This window comes from Aphidius gifuensis, linkage group LG1 (genome assembly GCF_014905175.1).
Source record: "Aphidius gifuensis isolate YNYX2018 linkage group LG1, ASM1490517v1, whole genome shotgun sequence".
In the NCBI taxonomy this organism is placed as follows: Eukaryota; Metazoa; Arthropoda; class Insecta; order Hymenoptera; family Braconidae; genus Aphidius; species Aphidius gifuensis.
In genome coordinates, this window is record NC_057788.1 from 1,046,209 (window position 1) to 1,070,630 (window position 24,422).

The window sequence follows — 24,422 nt, forward strand, 5'->3', positions numbered from 1 at the left end:
CGAGAGATACGAGGCGGGAGATTGACCCTGTAACCACACGCGGTATATATTGTACATATACATCGATGAATTCGTTCGATACGAATTAACCGTCCACGATCCATAGATCATGTCATTTCATCTGTATATATGTGTGTGTGTAATGTGTATGTTATAATCATACATAAATATATATTTGTATTTGTGTATGTTTGTATTTGCAAAGACAACGAGTTGCAATTTACCAAATCTACTGGTCAGAAGTGAGATCCAGATTTCTGCGGGATTCTGGCGTCGACGCGACGCGACATTTCTGCTATGGGGTAATGACGTGCGAACAGATATCAAATCCTTATTCAGCTATATATATACATTACGTGATGATGATGATTTTGTTGCTAGTCTTGTTGATATTGTTGATGTATTTTCTCACAAATAATTATATTGTGAGTAGAAATTTAAATTCTTGGAAATATCGCATTTAAAAATATATTAATTATTATTTTTTTTTAATTAAAATTATTTGTTAATTTCAAACAAGAAGATGAAAAATTAATTATTTAAATAATTTGGTATCTAAAAAAAATATTATAATGATTTTTTTTTTGGTTTTTAATATGTTTGAAAAAAAATAAAAAAAAATAGACATTTATTTTTATCAAAAGATAATAAAAATTATTTAAATGAATTTTTTTTTTTTAAATAAAATAAATTACGTTTTTAAATATAATATAAAAATATGAATTTAAAAAATTATTGACCTAGAACAAAGGTCTAATCTTCCAGGTGGTTTGATTCATCTAAAAAGTATATTTTTTTTTACATAAAAAAAATAATAAAATACACATTATTCTGTGTATAATTATAATTAATTTTTAAATTTAAAAAATCTAATTTTTATCATTAATAACTTTGGGTTTTTTTATTGATTATATTTTTTAAATGATTTATAAATACAAAGATAATAATCTGATGACTTAATCAATTTCCAAGAACTATTAACAAAATTAAAAATACATTTTAAATTATAAACTAATAAACAAATAAAAATTTAATAATAAAATATATATATATTTTTTTTTTCTTAAATATTATAAAGCTTAATAATAATATTCAAGTTAATATATAAATAAAATATAATAATCAAGTATAGTACAGTCGCACGCAGCAACAATAATCGTAGCTCGTATCACTTGTGCACACTCGTTATCAGTCTTATCATTGCGTCCGGTCTCTATCACCTATCTATGCAAATCACAGCTAATTATATTTAATTAGATTCGACTCTCGTTGTCTCACTGCACAATTCACCCATAATACACACACATACATCCATACAAATACATTTTTATTTAAACTTTTCATCTGCCATTTACAATTTCATGTCCAGACAATATCAAACCTTCAAATACAATATAGATAATCAAACAAATAAACAAACTAACAAACAATTAAATTAAAAATTTATTTAACAAAAACATTAATTAGCATTTTAAACAATATTTTAACTAATTTATTTATTTATTTATATTAACAAAAAAATAATATTTTGCTGATCTCTTTCACTTTTGTCTTCTAGAATTTCATTTATATTTTAATTTTTTTTTTCACAAATTAAAAATATAATTTTTGAACAATAAATATAATCAAGTGTATATAAAAACGAGGTATACTTGATATTTTAAATTGAAAAAAAATAATATTTATTTTGATGGATTGAACATGCATTTATATATATGAAAAAAAAAAAACAAAAAAAAAAAACCAATGAGTTTAGATTTTAAAAAATATAGAGGGATGAATAAATATATAGGATATATTTATAAAAAGATGAAAAAAGATCAAGTATATATATATTTCTATGTGTGTGTGTGTGTTATCCAGTATACACTTTTCCTCCCTTTTGTATATATGTATGTATATACTGTGCAACCAATACCGCGCAAGTATATTTTTATCATTTTACAACAGAAAGGCGCACATCAGTCAAGTGATATCTCCTCACGGTTGATTTCCCGTGGCCGTTTTCTCGTTGCTTATATATATACATATATACTTTTATTCTTGCCATTGCGCTTTTCTCGGTAAATCTGGCCACCATCATCATCATCCACTGCCAAACCGCAACCACCACACATTTTTGTGTAGCCTCTTTTTCATTTTTTTTTTTTACTTGTTCTTCATATATATTTTTCTCTTTATCTTTTCTTTTTTTTTTTTTTTTTTTCTCATTCTTCTGTCATATCACTCTTTCGTTTTCTATATCTACCACCTTCTTCATCCTCTTGTCCAAGAGGCATATATATATGAGATTTGAAAACATGAAATATACCCAATTCGGGCTTGTATGATAACAGCAAAATTTTTTTACAATAATTGTCATTTATATATTTAAATATGAAAAAAAATAAAAGATTTTAAAATTACAAATTATTCATTAATAATTTAAATAATATAAAAATATTTTTTTCATTTATTTTTCGATTTAAATACCCATTGTCTGACTAAAAAATTTTTTACTACTTAAAATTTCAAATTTTATTTCATCTACTTATTATTAAAAAAAAAAAATTATAAATAATTAATTTTATTATATTTTTAAACTCGTAATTATAATATATATTTTTTTTTCTAATTAATTAGCTTTTTTCTATTTCTAATAATATTATTAAAAAATAAGAAAAAAAATTAAGTTGTTTATCAAGAATATCATGATAAATATCAAATTAAAAACAAAAACAATATTAATAATAATTTTATGTCGCAATTTATATATGTGTATATATTAATTTGCATGTATATGTATTTATTTGCATCATCAGTTGATTTGATCTTGTCTATTCTCGCATGTTGTATATTAAACATTTCTGATATCTGAATGCACACTTGATAGATAATATAAATGGTTCGAGATCTATAATCTATGTGTTTCAATGTATATTTATCCTTCTCTTCTTCAACCCCTCTTTCTTCTCTTCTTGTATATGAATAAATAAATGTATATGTGTGTACATGTCGAATAGCAAAGATAAGTTTAGTCTGATCGATGCATTATCATAGTCTAATCTTAGTCAAACGATTAATTGACTTGAGGATCGATATTTTGCCACCTTATCAATTTATCAGACACACCTTATCCAACACTAACATCATTACCATACTACCCTTGTTTTAAAAATAATATTTTTTTTCTATTTTTCATTATCTTTTATTTTTTTTTAAATTTAATTTATATATTCGTATATTGGAAATTGTACTTGTAATTTTTTTTTTTTTATTTTTCATTTTTTTTTTCAAGGATTGTTTAAACAATACTTGTTTTAAAAATATAAATTATATAATTTTATTAATAAATAAAATAAATTTAAATAAAAAAAAATTTTTTAATTTTTTTTTTGGGTTTTTAAATTAATTGTTGAATTTTTTTGTAGAAAAAAAAATGACGAATGATGAAAATGAATAGATAATTTTTAATTATCGTTTTATTTAGGTAAAATTTTCTCGTGCATCTGGTTTTTTTATATTTTTTTTTGCATTCAAAATTTACAGTTTTAAAAAAATTAAAAAACACGATGCGGTTTACTGCGGACGAATGAACTTTGTGTCTCTCCCACGCGAGAAATTGAGAATTAACTTGGTCACGCGACAACAAAAAACTTCATCTTGCTGATTTTATATATCATTTTATAACAACAATGCCTACTATTTTTAATTGTAATTTAACAAACCTTTTATATACACATAAAAATGTTTATTTTAGTTTTTTAATTATTTTGTTATTTTATAAAAGTGCCTTGCATATAACAATACATTAATTATTTTTTATTTTAAATTTATTAAATTGTTAAATGAATTAAAGTGTTTGATTTATTTAACATCAAGTTTTCATAATTTATTTAATTTTCATTTGAAAAAAAAATCATAGCTATCTTTCTTTTAAAATTAGCCAAAAAAATTGAAAATAAATTTATCATTTTTTCCAGTTTTATTACATTTCCTGTAAAAATATTTAAAAAAAAAAAAATTTCTTCTTAAATTGCATGTAAAAACAAACTACTTTTAATGATTATTAATGAAAAAAAAAATTTTTAATTAATATTAATAAACTATAACAAAAATAAGTAAAAAAAATTTTTTTTTTTTCAAATATTCTTTTCAAATTTTGAATATATTGAATTAAATTATGAAAAATAATATTTAGTATTGAATGAGACCAGTTTTATATTTGATGTGAATTGAGGTTGGTGAGGCCTGGGTCATATGAGATTGCGATAGTTAATTTATCGAGACTGGGCGCACCTTATCGCGTCAAACCACAACGATAACTGATAACACTTGGACGCCCCCCAGATCATTCGATAGTCACATTTATCCGTCATCACATATAAACATTAAATATATATTATTATACACACAATAACATAAATTTTTAGCTCATCATTCATTATTTTCACATCATTAAAAATACATCAAATTTTAATTGCTAAAAATATCAAATTATTAACAAAACAAAAACAAAATAATTTATAAATTATATTTACAATAAATTGAAATTATATTTTTTAGATATCCACTCTCTCTCTCTCTCCCTCTCCCTCTCTTTTGCTCTGAATAAATAATTATAAATTAAATTTATTTATCATATTTTAAATAACGCAAAACAATAAAATTAAAAATAAATAAAATGAAATTGCTGATTTATACATTTGATTGTTTTTTTTTTTTGCAAAATAATAAATCCATTGTGAATAGTCAACAGGTGTTGAAAATATTTTCGAGGTCATATATAAAAATTGAAATTAAAAAATAAAAATTTTTATGATGAAAGAAAATAAAAAAAAATGAATATTGCAAAAATTGGATAAATACAAGTTTTGAAAATAATATACAAATATGTATATTAAATTTTCAGGTATAGTTATTTGCTGTTTTTATTTTTTTTGTTAAACAGAGGTATATCGTTAAGTTATTGTAAATTTGATATATAAATAAATACCCATCACCTTTTTTTTAAATAAGAAAATTTTTATTTTTTTTTTATATTTTTTTGTAAATTCACAACATTTCATCTTGAATAATACCTCGAGGCTGTATGCGTTGTGATTTTGTATCTCTCGTTACACTTATGCAACAAAGATTTATTGGTAATGATTATGCACGAATGAAAGTGTATATAGATACCTGAATAAATGAAGGAGGGGCATTATACGCCCTCGGCATCTCCTTTATCCAACAACCACCAATAAATATATAAAAAACAAAAATATTTTCATTTTTTTTATTTTTTTTCTTTATAATAATATCTACAAAGTATTTATGCAAATTTTAACTGACGCATATCCGTCATTTATTATTGACACAATTATATATACAATAAAAAAATTATTTGCATTAAAAAAAAAAACTAAAAAGATGCATTTTAATTATTTATAAATTTGTGAAAAAAAATTTAATTAATTTTGAGTAAAAATTACGTCCTAAAATTGATTGAAAAATTATAAAAAAATTACTAAAAATTTCTTGATTAAGTATAAACATTATACGAAAAAAAAAATATAATTTAAATTATTTATAATTATTTATTATATTGTTTATAAAATTATTAAAAAAATTATTTATAAAAAAATTTTCTTCATGAAATATTTAAATGACAATAACTATGTCAATTTTATAATTTTTTTTTCCCAATATTTTTATTATTGTTAATTTGTTTATTAATTTAAGCGCAATATTTTTTTTAATAATTTATATGTATATGAATTTTATGTATCAGCATAAAGCACGAGCAAAGAGGCAACCACTATGCCGCATCGAAACTGCTCATATTATACTTTGGTGCATTCGCAAGAGATTTTCAAAAGATTAAAATATATACCTCTTCCCCCCCGCCCATTTACCCTTTTAATTCAACATTTTAATGTACATGTAGATGTTTAATGTGTGTATATGTTAACTACCATTACAATCAAAAATACACCCCGCCTTTTTATTCTTTTTATTTTTTTACGAATGATGAAGATTGCAATCCAAACTCTCGCACGACGAGCTCGTTTTATTTTATTCATTTTTTTTTTCTCAGTCCTTGGGTAAATTTACATCCAAAATTATCTGGTTATTCTGAAGAAAAAAAGACATTAAATGATACAAATAATCAATATATTATCAATTTATAACTTAACAAATATTAAAAAATCAAAAAAAAAAAGCTAACATCTTGATTTTATTATTTAAAAATAATTTTATAATTAAATTTATTATTTAAATTTTTTAAAATTTAATTAATAATTAAATTTATTATTAAACTTGTTAAATTTATTTTTAATTATATTTTTTTTACATTTATTTATTGATCAAAAAAAAAAAAGATAAATTAAAAAAATATGAAAAATTAATTTTTTTTATTTTTGCAAATTAATTTATACGCGATTACAAGTGTAAATAAATTTTTCAAAAAATATAAATAATACATTATTTTGCGACAAAAATATAAACAAATTGAAAAAAAAAATTAAAAAAATTTATTTTAATTAATTATTAATATTTTTTCATTAATTTTTTGTAAAATTTTTGGAAATTTTTTTTTTATAAATTTCAGTATAAATCGAATTATAAATAAATAAATAAAAAAATAAATAAATAAAAAAAAATATCGCCCCGTCCTGTCGACGCCATTGCATTGAGATAAAATAGTGATAGGGAGATCAATGAATTTGATAGCCAAAGTTATTACCGGATAGTGTGAGTGAGATGGAATGTTTATAAAGTTGAGCAAGAAAAAAAAAAAAAAAAACATACATGTGTATGGCGCATATATGTATAAAATTATAAAAATATATACATGTATATTTAATATTAGTATATTTATGTTGATGAATATTGTTAGTGAGTGAGTGAATAAATGAGTAAGTGAGTGAGTGAATGAGTTTGTTAATAATGGGGAGGGAGAAAACTCGTTCGTTCGGACCAGACCTGATAAGCAAAAACAGTTATCAAGAAATGGAAATGACTGATAAAGTCACCCGGCATCACGGACCGAAGCTTTTTAATAACATATTTTTCATATTATTATTATTTTTATAATATATTTATTTATTATAATTTTTAAATACAAGAAAAACACGAAAAAGAAAAATTTAAAATTATATAATATTCATGTTTGTTGCAATAGTTCTATTTATTTGTTTATTTATTAATTATGAAATATATTTTTATTAGATAAATGTGAATATTTATTTATTTATTTATTTATATTTGATGGTTAAAAATTAGACTGTTGTGGTTAGCTAGAAGTTATCAGATTTTATCATTCAACAACTGGATGTAGATTTCTTATCAATTTTTTTACTGGATAAATTTATTTTCTGACTCATGTATCATACTGTTTTTAAATTTATACAATTTATTATTATGTTGATGTTAACAATTTGTTTGATACTTGAAAAAAAAGAAGAATATAAAAAAAATTTTATTAAATTATTTTAATGGATTGTAATTAAATGAGAAAAATGAAAAATCATGGAGATGGTTTTATTTGTTTTTTGAGGAATTTAAAAATATTGATTGATATCAATGTCACATTATTTTTCTTGACATTGAATGATAAGATTTAACTGATGGAAATAAATAAATAAATAATATCTTGTTGTATAAATATATTATCATCAGGAGATATGAAAGTTGACGTGAATCTTATTTTCATCATCTCACATATTATATTCACCTATTTTTCATTTCATCTAAAACTTATTTTCTCTCTTTCTCTATTTTTCTCTGTTATCTTTTGACATTGAAGAGTCAAAGTAGCAAGTATATCATACAACCTGCTTGCCTCTTTGCTCAAAGATACAAACTTGAACATTATATTACCTATCTGATATCAACTTGACATTATACAATTATATCTATATATACTCGAATTTTGCACTTGGTCCGAGACCACACAATTCATACAAGTTTTATTATACTTTTTGACCAATTTTTTATACTCGCATATGCATGTGATTATTTAAATGTCAAAGTTAAAACTCAGAATATCAACTAGCAAGTAGAAAAATAATAAAAATAAATGGTCATTTGAAAAATTAAGCTAAAAATCAATGATAACATTGAGTCATTAGAATAGGATAATTAATAAATGACTTTTTGATAGAAATAAATTGTCAAGCTAATCCAAGATCATCATGCATGATAAAAGTAAATTGAAAAAAAAAATAAAATAAATTTTGAAATGTAATATTAATTATTGAGATATTTTAAATAGTCATTTAATTATTATGTTTAATATTTAAAAATATTTTTGCTATTTTAATAATCATGAATTTTCATTGAAAAATAACAAATGTTTTTTTATACCAATACACGCAACATGATGATTTTTTATTTTCATAATTATTCAGCATTATCCAATGCCCCTTAAATCACTACAACCAAAATTACTCCAAAAAAAAGAAAAAAAAATAAATACAAATTTGAGATAACAAAATTTGATAATTAAATTACATTTTTTTCCATCATTATATTTAATTTTTATTATATTTATTCATCAATAATTGATAATGTAATTTTGAAATTTCGATAAAAATAACATATAGAATATTTTATTTTCCTTTGTAAAAAAATTATTCACCAGGATATTTTTGTTATCTCTTTTTTATATCAGGACATTTGCGTACACAATATTTGTTATCACCGATGATTAGTCATGAGATAATCATATTATTATTACTATTAATATTTGCATAATTTAACAGCACATATGATGTATGTAAAAACAATTAATCAAGATAAGTAATTATTATTCACGTTTGTATGATCATATTGTAAGTAATTTTTTTGTAAAATTTAATTTTTTTTTGTATAAAAAGCACAGAGAAGAGTATGTAAAATATTGTTGGTAGTTTGGCGACAGCTATGCATTATTCATGGACAGTATTTCCTCATACAACATAAACGTTTCTTCTGAGAACGTGGCAGGACACAGGAAAGTCCGCAAGATAACAATCATCTTTCCTTTTCCATCTCTCTTATTTCACATTTTACTTGCTTTTTTTTATATTTTTTCTTGTGTATTATTTTATATCTATGTCTTTTGTCTCAACTGAATCACATTGATATTCATTGCAATATAATTTAATCTCTGTCATATCAAATAAATTCTCAAGTTTAAATCGTAACAATAACAATTACCTCATTCAAATAAATAATAACACACACATTTATTTAATCAAAATAATATATAAATATTATTATCTATAATATATTTGTTTAAATCTCAGTAGAGCAAACACAATGTACACTAATTTTTTTTTTTTTTATCTCATCAACTTCCATCAGATTTATCGTAAAAGATAAAAAAAAATTTCAAGTCTATAACAAAAAAAAAAGATACTATTTTTTTTTTTTTTTTTTTACTATCTGAAACCAAAATCTAATCATCACCGACAATCTCATATTCCACTGTATGTGCTCCACTCTATCGTATATATCTTTTATAAAATCTTTTTTTTTAACAAAAAAAAAAAAAAATTTTAAATTCCCCTTTTGTATTTTATGCAGATGTATTAACTTTCGTCACTTTTTCAGTTGAAAAATAAAATAAATAATAATAAAATATTACAACAATTTTTATTTTTTTATTATTATTCTTTAAATGAATGAAGAAAAAAAATTATTTAAAAAATTTTTTTATAAATAAAATTATAATTTTAATAAATAAATTATAAATAGTTGAGTTTATATTTAATTTATCTTGAAAAAAATTGTACAAAGATTTATAAAATAATTTTCATTAAATAATTTTATTGTAGGTATATGAAAAATAAAAAAAAAAAAATATATTTACGTTAAGTTATTTTAGTACAATGAATATAAATCGAACGTCCAATGTCTGGACGCGATATCCATCGAAGCAATGGTTCTGTGTATGTCGGTATGAAGGGTGCAGAGTAAGGGAAAGAGAAAAAGAATGAGTAGATGAAGTAGATGGAGGTGGTGGTGGTGGTGGTGGTAGAGGAAAAGGAAGAATGAGGGTTGTGATATAGAAAATGAGGAGAGGGTTGTATATAGAGAAGCACAAATAAAATGGAAGGGATGAATATATGTATAACGAAGGGAGAGACTTGAGAGTTGCGGCGCCACTGGACGAAAGATAAGGGATAACGTTATCGGACTGCGCGGCTGTTCTTATCAACAATCGTTCTCCACTCGTTTCTCTTTCTCTCTCTCTCTCTCTCTTGCGATCTCTTTTTCTCAACACTCTATATACTTGTTCGTTCCGCGTGCAACACACCCATCCACCCATTCACCCATCAACCACCCACACACAAAATATATATAAAATTATATCTAGATGTGTATATACCCTCGCGGCCTGATCTTATCATCTAACTAGCTCCAGCTACTGATTCTATCTTTTCAGATGTATTTGTGTATATATAAATTTTAAATGTGTTTGTAAGCACCAATGTTACGACTAGAAATATATACATATATATACTGAGACATTTTATGTGTGTGTGTCACAAGTCATGCTTTGCAAAATTTAAAAAGAAATGTATATCTTTTAAATTTGGTGATATCTCGAGTTAATATTATAGTTGAAATATTCTGAACAGTCGAATCATTTAGAAATGTGATATCGAGGTAAATGATATTTCCAAAAAAATATAAATAACTAATTTATCATGGAATTATGATTTAGTTGGAGGGGGTTTTAATTTAAATTTTAAAAATTACATTATCAATTATTGATGAATAAATAAAATGAAAATTAAATATAATGATGGAAAAAAAATGTAATTTAATTATCAAATTTTGTTATCTCAAATTTGTATTTATTTTTTTTTCTTTTTTTTGGAGTAATTTTGGTTGTAGTGATTTAAGGGGCATTGGATAATGCTGAATGATTATGAAAATAAAAAATTATCATGTTGCGTGTATTGGTATAAAAAAACATTTGTTATTTTTCAATGAAAATTCATGATTATTAAAATAGCAAAAATATTTTTAAATATTAAACATAATAATTAAATGACTATTTAAAATATCTCAATAATTAATATTACATTTCAAAATTTATTTTATTTTTTTTTTCAATTTACTTTTATCATGCATGATGATCTTGTATTAGCTTAACAATTTATTTCTATCAAAAAGTCATTTATTAATTATCCTATTCTAATGACTCAATGTTATCATTGATTTTTAGCTTAATTTTTTAAATATTTACTATTCAAATATTTTTATTTATTTGATTATTTTTTTTTTGCTAAAATTTCTTAAAAAAATTTTTCTTTAGCTTTTACAAAATTTGTTTAATATTTATATTTATATATAATTTCATATCATTTTATTAAATTAACATATGAATGAATTGATTGACTCGCGTGCAGCAATATGTTAATAATTCTTTTTATATAAAAAGAGAAAAAAATCTAATTCAAATGAAAATACATATATGTCTTAACTATCAATACACTGCGTGAGGCAACATACTTAATATATCATAAAAAAAAAAAACTAAATAAAATAAAATTAATATACAAGTGCCGATGTGTATTAACATATTTATCTTTCCAATAAAAAAAAAAAAAAAATGAAAAAAACAAGATGAGCTAAGTAAACGTTCGAGTTTTATATCATTTTTAATTTACAAGTAAGTAGAAAAAGGATTTCATAAATTCTTATAGACATGTAATTTTAAATATATATTAAAAATATTTTTTTATTTATTAATTTAATTTTACAAAAATAAAATATTATAAAAATACAAAATTATGATTTTAAATATTTAAAAGTAGAAAATATAAAAAACCAAAAAAAATTATAGAGAAGAAATAAAATTCGTAGGAGGGTTGAATAAATGAAATAAAAAAAAAAAAATTTTTTTTCTTTTTAAATCAGCTCTGGAGGTGCACACTATCTGCGTACAGATAGGATGAGAAAAACACTCATTTTTATACCGTCAAATGTGTTATCTCAGCTGCGCGGCTCGTCTCCTCCTCTTGCTCTCTTCTTCATCCCTTATTTTCATCGTTTCTTTTTCAACCACCTTTTCCACCACCACCAGTACCAGTACCACCCTCAGTCACCCATCTCTTTTTTTTTTCTCTTTCCCTCTTACCAACGACACTATTATCCAAGAGTACGATTGCTCACCAGATGAAACCAACCCTCTCCCGCCAAACCATCATCCTTTTTTTTTCAAATTTTTTTTCTTTTTAAATCACAGTAAAATTAACTCACACTGAAAAATTATTTATATATTAAATCTTGAATAACAACTAGTTGATTAAGTAATTTAAAAAAAAAAAAAAAAATTATTTTCTATTTAATTATTTAGTTATTTAATTGTTTTTTTCAAATTTCATTTAAATCTTTTAAAAATTCGTTTAAAAAATTTCTCGGATTTTTGAATTTTAAATTTTTTTATTTATTTATTAATTATTTTGTATTAATTAAATTTTTTATAGAATATTTATAATGACTTTTTTTTGATGAAAATATTACAGAGCATTTAGAAAATATTACTTTGATTTATGAATGACAAATAATTTCTTTTTTTTTTTTTTTCGTTATCTTTCAAATATAACTTTGACTTGTAAAAAAAATTAGTTTTTTTAAAAAAAATTGTGTAAGAATATATATATTTTTTTTGGTTATTTAATAAGTCGATTTGTCATACCATGAAAGTTTGAGGGTATTTAAAAAAGTTGACTTGAATAGGTGCCCTGGGGCACACAATCATATTATCTTTTTTTTTTTTTTTTTCTATTTTTTTACGTGTCCAACTGATGTGTCACCCTTCCTTCAGTAATTTTTATTTCTGCCCTTGGATATCATACTCAAAAGTCAAATGACACTTGAGCCAAGTTTTTCGTCTAAAAAAAATTTTATAAAAATTAAAAAATATTCATCTTAAAACTTTATAATAAAAGATATTAAAAAAAACAAATTTTTTTTTATCATTATCTATATTTTATATTTAAAAAAAAAAAAAAATACATATTAAAATGAAAAATATCTTTGAGTTTTAATCTACCTTTCTCTGTAACAAATATATTAAAATAATTTTTTTTTTTTTTTATATTTTAATAAACAACTAAAGTCGTGATATCGATTGCAAAAATCATAATTCAAGATTAAATGGATTTCATATATTCATCCATTTCCTGTCTTTTTTTTTTTTTTTTTTTTTACTTCTAAAATTCATTATCTCTTCTTTCTCTTTAACTCTGAATTTTATTTATTATTTAAAAATATATTTTTTTCTTTTATATCATCATCATCATCATCATCATCATTATTATTATCGTTTTTTTTTTTTTTATATATTTATTTAAAAAAATCAACAGTGCTAAGGTTTTGTCCGTTGTCTGTTTATGTACAAGTTACGTTTCCAATCTCAACAGTAATCTCGTGCAAATCTTCCTTTCCATTCTCCAATTTTTTTATTTCTTTTTTACTTACATTTCTCCAAGAAATGGATGGAGAAGTCGAGATAAATCGTCGATCCCTACCGCGGGCCTTTCGATCACGACGCCATTGAATCGATACTACTTGTGCCTCCAAAAAAAAAAAAAAGAAATTAAATTAAAAATATAATATAATGAAATGAGAAATGAAACGTAATAATACATTTGAAGAAATTAAAAAAATGTCTACTTACAAAGTGAGTGGTTATTATTTGATTCTTTTATTTTTTTAGCTTAATTATTGATATAACAATCAAGGTAAAGAAATAAATTCTAGTGTTCCTCAAACTTCTCAATTATTCAATTATTGTTGTCTAAATTTATCGGATGAGTAAAATAATATTATAATGTAATGGAAAAATTTTTAGAAATATTATTTAAAAAATTGTTTGATTATATCTGCATGATTATTTGCTTTTCTGGGATAGTTTGGGTGAATTCAAAAATTGAAAAAAAAAATACAATCAAATGATTTTCCATGATTTTTGTTTGTCGAAATAATTTAACAATGATAAAAGACAATATATAAAATTATCATATTATTTTAAATATAATTTTTTAGGTAATTTTTAAATTTTTTATAAAAACTTAATTTCCATGTCGTTTGATAAAATATAAAATTTAAAAAAAATTAATTCAAGTGTTGCTTAATTTTCAAATTTGTAGCTAAATTGTATTAAAAAATTAAAAAATCAATAAAACAATAATAGCATGTTAATTATAATTTTTAAAAATATTTAAATCTTTGCCAGTTTATCAGATAAAAAAATCATAAAACATCCAAAATAATCAGGTTAAATTTAAAAATCAAAAAACTCATATATAATTACATTTTTTCCAATTCCAAAAGTGTCCAATAAATAATTTCATATATAAAAAATATTTAATGTATTATTTCTAATTTAAAATCACCCCTTCAACTTGCAAGATAAATAGTTTAACAATTTCTAACAAAACCTTTCAATCAGTATAAAAAACCCGATTACAAATTAAAAAATATAAAAATACATAAAGAAACTTTTTTAAAAATTTTTCCGCAAATAACAAGAGATTAAACAAAAATATTCTTTTTCAATTTAATATATAAAAAGGGATGAAATGATACGTCATCTTGTCTGATGCTATATTGTATATTGAAGAGTCATGTACGTGCCAAGTTGCATAATAACAAAAGTAACGTGGCATTGATATATACAAATGGGATATCAGTTGTTGTTGAATGCGACTTTCAAGTATATATATATAAAAGAAAAAAAAAAAGAAGAAAAAAATTATATATATAGATGAGGGTGTTGGTTGCACCACTTGCAGAATAAGCACGATGTAGACTAATCTTGCATCCTACAAATACACACACATACATTTATAGATTTATAAAATAATATTAAATGAGAATTGCGTTTATAAAGTGGCCAAGTATAAGCCACACTGACGACAACAACAACGACGACGACGACGACGACAATGATTTTATGAAAAGCCCCTGCACAAACGTGAGAATATATCGGTAATCGTGAAAATGTTAAAAGAGAGATGAATTGTGAATGAATAGCTTATGTGAATATAATTGAATTGGTGATGATGGTGATGGTATATATATGTATATAAAATTTATTCTCATCCCTCACTTTTTTAACACCCTTATATATCTTTTAACAGCTATACCAGTTGGTTGACGTTAAACGGGATGTAGATATGCCATGTTCTTGTTCGGTTTGTGAGTACTCGTTGAACAAGTGCTATATACTGCTGATTTGTTATATTTTGTTACGATTTTAAAATACAAATAACAGCATCAGGGATGATGAGAGTAATGTGAAACCAGAATTGTACATGTATATTTGTCGATTGAAATTTTTTTTTTTTTTTAATATCTAGCTATTGTTTTTTTTTTTTTAGTATTTCTTGGTTTTTTATTTAATTAAATGAAAATTATATTTTGAAATTAATTAATATTTTTATTTTTATTTTTTGGCAATTGTTATTTATTGAAACTTGAATTTTTTTCTTCATTTTAAAATATATATATATGGAAATGAAATAATATTATCGTAAAATAATTTTTAAAAATTTTTAGATTGTCCGCTAAATTTTCTAGGATCATTTGGGCAATTTTAATAATTGAAAAAAAATATAATCAAATGATTTTTATGATCTATACTTGTTGAATAATTTTGCAATGATAAAATAGTGTCAAAAAAAAAATCATTTTATTATTTTAATTATAACTAAGTTGCTTAAAAATTATTCAAATTACAAAATCAATTTTTTTTCTTCTTTTTTTCTATTTTTTTAAATCAACAATAAAAATTTATTTAGGATTTATTTATATTTTTATAGAATTATTAATTCATTGATCTAACTCTCAAATAATTGATTGAAAAAAAAAAAAATTTAAAGTTTATCATAATTCTCGTGTTGTTTTTTTTCATTTTTCTACTGAATATATTTTTTTTATTTAAACCTACACATCACAAGTAATTTAAAAATAATAAATAATGATACTTTACTATAAAACCATTAATAATATTATAAAGTTTACATTGTATATATTATTTTGACTATTTTTATATGATAAAAATAAATTTAAGCATCTCTCAACATCAATAAAGTTTACCCGTTGAGTAATCATCTTTTTGCGTATAATAATATTCATAAATTTAGCAATGCAAAAGTTTGATGATATATAATAATAATAATAATGTAATACATATAGATTATAATCATCTGTGAGTTGCTCTAGACGTGGAGCTTGACACGAGTCTAATTTCCGATTGAATGCGTGACCCGAATTGAGAATAATCTCTTGGCTATTTGCAAGTTTTGCAAGTCAATGCGACGTTAATATAAAAAAAAAATAAAATTTGTATACATTAAGAAAATTTTCAAAAGTTAATAAAAAAAAAAATTTAATAAAATGAATAAAGATCAAATTTTTTTCACTAGAATGATTTAACGATTTATCACGAATCAAAAGACACGTCTTCAACATAACACCCCCCAAAACATCCCTCAATTCAAAAGGAAAAAAAAAAAAAATTTTAATATATTTTTTAAAAATGCTTATCCATTTATCATTTTATAAATTTTTGATAAATATATAATTAAAAAAAAAATACATAAATAAATAATACAATTGAATCTAAAATGACAATCATAAGTTGGAGTAGTGAAAAATAATAATAATGATAATAAAAAATGAAAAAAAAAAAAAATGAATTTTGTAATAATAAAAAGAGAACGGGTGCCTAGAAATTTGACAGATCTTCATAAAGGCACACACAACTGCACGAGGGTGATAAGAGAAAATCGCAAACGGGTATCTCGTTTTCCTCTGGAGCCCAGCATCCTCTCTGAACCTCGCCGCCCCCCGCCTCCCCTTACCTTTACTACTCAACCCCAATGCCTTCATTCCACTTCTCGTCCCTTTTACCCTTCGTCCCAATGGGACTACCAAGCACTCAGTCAGTTTTGCTGCTATCATTTTTCCACACGAGTGGGCGGCAGAACTGTGGTTCCTCGCGCCCTATACCTTTTTTTTTTTTTTTTTCTTTTTATTTTTTGTTAACTATTTATTTAGTTTTTTAGTTTTTTTATTTCTACAACAACTGCTCTTTATTCTAACCCATTCTTTCTTTTCGAAATATATATAGATATAGTGTAAAAATTGAATAGAATGGATACCTGTTTATATGAGGACTTTTATAATAAAAATAGTCAATAATTGTTGTCTAAATTTATCGGATAAGTAAAATAATATTATAATGTAATGAAAAATTTTTTAGAAATATTATTTAAAAAATTGTTTGATTATATCTGCAAGATTATTTGCTTTTCTGGGATAGTTTGGGTGAATTAAAAAATTGAAAAAAAAAATACAATCAAATGATTTTCCATGATTTTTATTTGTCGAAATAATTTAGCAATGATAAAAGACAATATATAAAATTATTATATTATTTTAAATATAATTTTTTAGGTAATTTTTAAATTTTTTATAAAAACTTAATTTCCATGTCGTTTGATAAAATATAAAATTAAAAAAAAATTAATTCAAGTGTTGCTTAATTTTCAAACTTGTAGCTAAATTGTATTAAAAAATTAAAAAATCAATAAAACAATAATATCATGTTAATTATAATTTTTAAAAATATTTAAATCTTTGCCAGATAAAAAAATCATAAAACACCCAAAATAATCAGGTTAAATTTAAAAATCAAAAAGCTTATATAATTACATTTTTTCCAATTCCAAAAATTGCCAATAAAAAATATTTAACATTATCATTCTTAATTTAAAATCTAAAAAATTGAAAAACTATAGATCACAAAGTAAAATAAGAAATATAAAGAAAAAAAAAAAGAGGGTTAAAACATAGATGATTGATTTTATAAAAGGGGTAGAAAAGGAGTTTGAGGTTTTCGCAAGTATACGTTATCAAATTGAAGAAGTATCACTGTTCATTTGAGCGAAAATTTCGACATTTGTCGAAAGACGTTATCACTATTAAAAACTTTTCCATATAAAATATATAAAATAAAATAATAAAATTTATCAATTTATTATTTAAACATATATGTTAACTGACAAATCAATTGATATGCAACTTTGCACGTCAATTGATCAAGTCACAAAAAATTACCATAACCATATCAAATCAAATAAATTATTTATTCAATAATAATAATAATAAACTTTGAAAGTAAAATTATATAAAATATATAAATTAAATAATAATAAATCAAGATAAATAATAAACACACTCAAGTTATAAAAAATTAAAAAAAAAATTTTAAATTTTAAAAAAAATAGATAGGGATGAGGACAATTATTACCTCTCTCTCCTCCTCATCACCACCACTTTTTATTTTTTTTTCCACCGATGCATTAGCGCTAATCTTTGCTCTTTAGTCCTTTTCTTTATCTCTTGCTTGCGCGTCGTCCACTCTTTTTTTTTTTTTTCATTTTTTTTTTTTTTTTTTCCACTCGCAGCAAAGATAGACGAGATAAACGAGATGAAAAAAAAAAAAAAAGGTGAAAAAAAATAAATACTTACATTCGACTATAATTTATTTATTTATTTATTTAAGTTTAGATTATTTTAATTTTATATATATTTTTTTTTTATATCAACTTTTTTTATCCATTTCTGCCCTCTTATATCCTATTCACAATCTAATCAAGCAATCCGTTATTTTGAGGCTGGACCATTTCCACTTTTTTTTTTGATTTTTTATTATTTTGACACTCGGAATATCATTAGTATAGTTATTCGATATGTATATGTATAACCGGATCTTGAAAAAAAATATTTATTTATTTATATTATTTATATTTTAATTATTATATTGAGAAATTAAATATTGGACACCTGTCTGATGCCAAAATAAAATGAAAGATAGAATATGGAATTTAAAATTGAAGAAAAAAAAATATATATTTTATATATAAATGAAATGTGTATTAGGGAATAATGATGATGATGATGATGGGAATTGGTATATCTATTTTTTTAATCAGAATTTTTATCAAGACTTGGATTTATTATTTAAATATATAAATTATAATAAGTATATATATTTTATAGAAAATGAAAGAAAAAAAAATTGATGGGTCTTGTTAGTTGTTGTGATCATCGATTCAGATGTGTCTTTGACTTTTGAAAATTTTTATGAAACAGATCAACATGGATAAGATGTGTCAAAACGAGTTCGATTTTATTATTTTTTTTTTTTAACTTCGTGGTGGGTTTAATCGACTAAAGATCATTCATTCACCTTGTATATTAATCATAAATAATAACTCGTATATTTCGGTGTTCATTTAAAAATGAAATATAACAAAATATCATATATTTATCTGTAATCACATGACAAATTTGCAAGTTTCATTAATTATATATTATATCTAAAAAAATGGTAAGTGAAGAATAAATTAATTGCAATATTTGAATAGTAAATATTCGAAAAATTAAGCTAAAAATCAATGATAACATTGAGTCATTAGAATAGGATAATTAATAAATGACTTTTTGATAGAAATAAATTGTTAAGCTAATCCAAGATCATCATGCATGATAAAAGTAAATTGAAAAAAAAAATAAAATAAATTTTGAAATGTAATATTAATTATTGAGATATTTTAAATAGTCATTTAATTATTATGTTTAATATTTAAAAATATTTTTGCTATTTTAATAATCATGAATTTTCATTGAAAAATAACAAATGTTTTTTTATACCAATACACGCAACATGATGATTTTTTATTTTCATAATTATTCAGCATTATCCAATGCCCCTTAAATCACTACAACCAAAATTACTCCAAAAAAAGAAAAAAAAATAAATACAAATTTGAGATAACAAAATTTGATAATTAAATTACATTTTTTTTCCATCATTATATTTAATTTTTATTATATTTATTCATCAATAATTGATAATATAATTTTTGAAATTTATTAAATCCCAAACTGGTGAATGATCTAGGTTTAATTTTTTTCATCAAGAAATTTTATTATTCAGAATTAATAATAACAATGTTATTCACAAAAACAACTGTTCAATTTGATATAAAAAACTTGATAAAATAAATAAATCAATTATAAAAATAACGAGAATTTTTGTTCTTCTATTTTTTTCACTTGTCCATATTCACCATTCTCCATTTGTCACTTTTGACACTTTTTAGTTTAAATTAATATAAAAAAAAAAAAAAATTCAAATAAAACATATTCTAAAAATTAACTTGAAATTGAATTGTAACTTTTCATTCGATTTGTCACATAGAGTATAATATCGGTAACTAAAAAAAAATAATAAAAAATAAAATTTCTCTTGTCATAATGGTGAATATCCAGGTGACACGCGTCCCGACATTTCATTCAATTTATTTTCAATACAATCAAGATTTTATTAAATATATTTAAAAAAAAATCAACTTGAAAACAAAGCAAAAAAAAGAAAAACCCACTCTTTATTTTATATAACATAAACTAAATTGTCTTTAAAGGATTTTTCAAGTTTTCTGTTCTCGATAATAGACTTCCGTCTTAAAGTTTTATTATTCAAGGGTTTTGTCATTAAAAAGATGACACCGGATACACAAGTGATCTGCGGGTGCAATTAAACGGAAATGGCACGTGCATCAACGAGGATCCTCAAGAAAAATTTCTCTCAAAAAAAAAAAAAACAATTTAAAAAATAATACATAATATAATCATAAAAAAAAAAAAAAAATTCGAGTATATTAACCGAGTGAAAGCCAAGTGTATTTGACTCCTCGTGTGTCTCTTTGGTATCGCTAATGGCTTAATGGCAAATCGATGTCTAAAAAAAATTTTTAAAATATAAAAAAAAATAAAAATACATGTGCGTGCCTCTTGTCGTTCTCCGGATGTGTTTTCCCTCATTGACACTCAGTTAAATAACAAAAAAAAATAAAGGACTAATATATTTAATATATATTTTATTTATTATTATTTTTTTTTTTGCATATACTAAAATAAAGTCTGACTTGTCTTTATTATTCCAAAAACGATAGAGACCGAGTATATATTTTTTATCTTATCGGATAAAAGCCAGTGAGATGAAGAATATAAAATAAGAAAAAAAATAAAAAATTAAATTAAATAAATAAATATAAAAAAAATACACAAATAAATTAAATAAATGTATAGAAAGAAGATGAAGAAGAGTGAACACAGTGGATCCATTTATTGAGAATGCCAAGGCCAAAGATTGAGTTTGGCTAAATGCGTCAGACACTACTAAAATCACATGTATATTTATTTATTTATATATATATGTGTGTGTGTGTGTGTGTGATATCATCCAGGGCTTTAACTAAAGCTTAATAAATCCATTCATCGGGTCGATGCACGCTGAACCACTGTATTTTGTGTGATGAATTATGGTCAATCATGTCCACACGTTTGAATTTATTTTTGGGGGATGAAATGGATCACAAATATATACATGTATGGGTGTATCTATGTGTAGATTATATTTTGATAACAGATGAAGAAGAAAAAAAATTTTAAGATTACGAATCATTGGCTATTTGTCAAAGTCAAGTTTTAGATTTTTTTTTTTTTTTTACTGATGATAAAAATTTTGTTGATTTTTTTTTTTTTCGTGTATATTGTTGACAAATAATTGTACAGAGAAAAAAAAAATGTATTGGGATTGGTCCTTACACAACCCTCTTAAGAATATTTAAAAAAAATTTTTGAAATTTTTTTTTTCCACCTGTTTTAGGGGTTTTTTAAAAATAAGTTTTTCTTTTTTTTTTTTTTTAAATTTTTGTAGGAAATTTAAAGGGCATAATTATATTTTTGTAATTTTTTTAAATGCAAAATATTTAAAATATAAATAAATTAATCATTAAAAATATAAAAAATGTTTGTTTTTTTTTTTTTTTGTGAATTATTCAAGGTCATTTTTCATTTTCTCTGTGTAATCTAGTGAATTTTTCTCATGGTGAGTTAGCTTTTACATGTTGTATATATATACAATTTATTTTCACCATATCCAGTATAATATTTTGACGAGGTTAACTTGCAAGCGCGCGTATATGACCATACCACATCCTAATCGCTAGTTTGTTGTAATTTCTCCATGACGTAATCATAATTGCAAACGTTAAAACTTGAACATACGATAAAAACTTGCAACGATATATAAACCTCGAGATATTTTATTTTATTTAATATTAAAAATTGCTTTCATGATATTTTTGTTTTTTTTTTTCTTTCTTTTGATTTTATCATTTTGATATGGACTTTATGATTGTGGTTTATGATGATATGGTGTAGATTAGTCATCAAAATGGACAGTAAACTTACTGTTGCATTTTACAGTTTGGTTTTTTATAAATATTCTTTAAATTTTTTATTTTATATTTTTTTTATTCTTCTTCTTTATATACACAGTGTCTCAAGTATTCACATTGAACACACGACGCCACATCGAGGATCTCAACGAATAAGATAACACGGCGCCAGGGAGAGCATCTTTTTAGCTCCCAAGAGGCCAGCGGTCACCGACACTGAAATCAATTGGAATATTATTAAAAAATAATAAAAATATATTAATAATAATAATAATAGGCGAAATATAAATCATGATGATTCATCATGTGTAGATTTTTTAATTATATATCTATTTTTTTTATAAAGAAATAAATTAATCTCTAGAAATTGATAAATTTTCAAAATTACATTATCAATTATTGATGAATAATAAATATAATAAAAATCAAATATAATGATGGAAAAAAAATGTAATTTAATTATCAAATTTGTTATCTCAAATTTGTATTTATTTTTTTTTCTTTTTTTTTGGAGTAATTTTGGTTGTAGTGATTTAAGGGGCATTGGATAATGCTGAATAATTATGAAAATAAAAAATCATCATGTTGCGTGTATTGGTATAAAAAAACATTTGTTATTTATCAATGAAAATTCATGATTATTAAAATAGCAAAAATATTTTTAAATATTAAACATAATAATTAAATGACTATTTAAAATATCTCAATAATTAATATTACATTTCAAAATTTATTTTATTTTTTTTTTCAATTTACTTTTATCATGCATGATGATCTTGGATTAGCTTAACAATTTATTTCCATCAAAAAGTCATTTATTAATTATCCTATTCAAATGACTCAATGTTATCATTGATTTTTAGCTTAATTTTTCAAATATTTATTTATATTTTTCCACGTTTCAAGAAATAAAAATATGAATAATATTAAGAATATGAATATTATATAAAAGTTTATATAGTTTTTATGTTATTTTTTTTTTTCTTCTCTTTTTAAATGGTATGTGTGTATAGGTGGCCGACAGTCTCGCGCGCATTTTTTAAACAATCATACTGGCCGATCTAGAACGAGGCCGATAAGGCATCCCGGATAGGACCCAAGACTGTAGAGCGCTCCTGATAACGCCCGCGACGATACAAACCCCAGAGCTGTAACCGTCTACTCTTCCATTTTCTTTTTATTCATATATATATATTCTATCTTTATTTCATTCTTTTCATTGCCCTCCTCCTCCTTCTTCTCCCTCGTTTCATATCCACCCAACCGACCCTATTTTTTTTTTATTTTTATTATTATTATTATTTTTTTTTATTTTTATTATCTACTCTATCTTCTTATATTTCTCATGAAGTCAAAGTGCACCCATGCACTATCAACTATACAATCTCTTATCTATCTCATCAAAAGAAACAAAAAAATTATTATTATTTGATAAAATTAATACTAAAACTAAAAATTTTATCTTGAATTTTTATCAATTTAAATAATTACAAAAAAATTTGATTTTTATCGACAAAAAAAACAACATCAATTGATAATAATTTTTTTTTCTTTATTTTCCGGTTTACATAATCGTTTAGTAAATGTATTTAATCACTGATTAAAATTGTTCAATGGCCAAAGTTAAAAACATTGCAAATATTAACTGCGTACAATTTGCATTATAATTTTAATAATTGTATTTGTCAATATGAGGGAAATAAATGTTTACTGTGTGCGATATGAAAGCAAGAAATGAAAAAAAAAAAATATAAAAAGGGAATACAAAAATAAAAGATAATATATAAAATAAAAAAACAAGATAGAGAGAGAAAAAAAAAAAAAAAAAAAATTAATGTGATAAGGTACCAGGTAGACAGAGTTTCTTTAGACTTGTGTTGTCAGTATTGCTTGAACATTCGTTGTCGATGATACAAATATATTTTTTTCCGCAATTTTTTAACGTTAAAAAAAAATAGACTAAACACAGTGTGAATTGAAATTATTATTCAATTTTTTGTGTGTATTTATTTGGGAAAAAAAAAGCTTCTAAAACAAAAAAACAACAAAAAAATTATGTTAAAGTTTAAAAGAAAAGAGGGAGGCTTGTCGGTGATGTAGTGATTTGAAAAATCATCAGTGTTATCAAAGGGTTAC

At 22.8% G+C, this 24,422-nt stretch overlaps 1 protein-coding gene across 1 annotated transcript in view; it reads left to right on the plus strand.

The window, feature by feature from the left end:
* Nucleotides 1-24,422, plus strand: part of LOC122860746 (zinc finger protein ush) — a 72,884-nt gene that overhangs the window by 18,480 nt on the left and 29,982 nt on the right. The window lies entirely within an intron of this gene.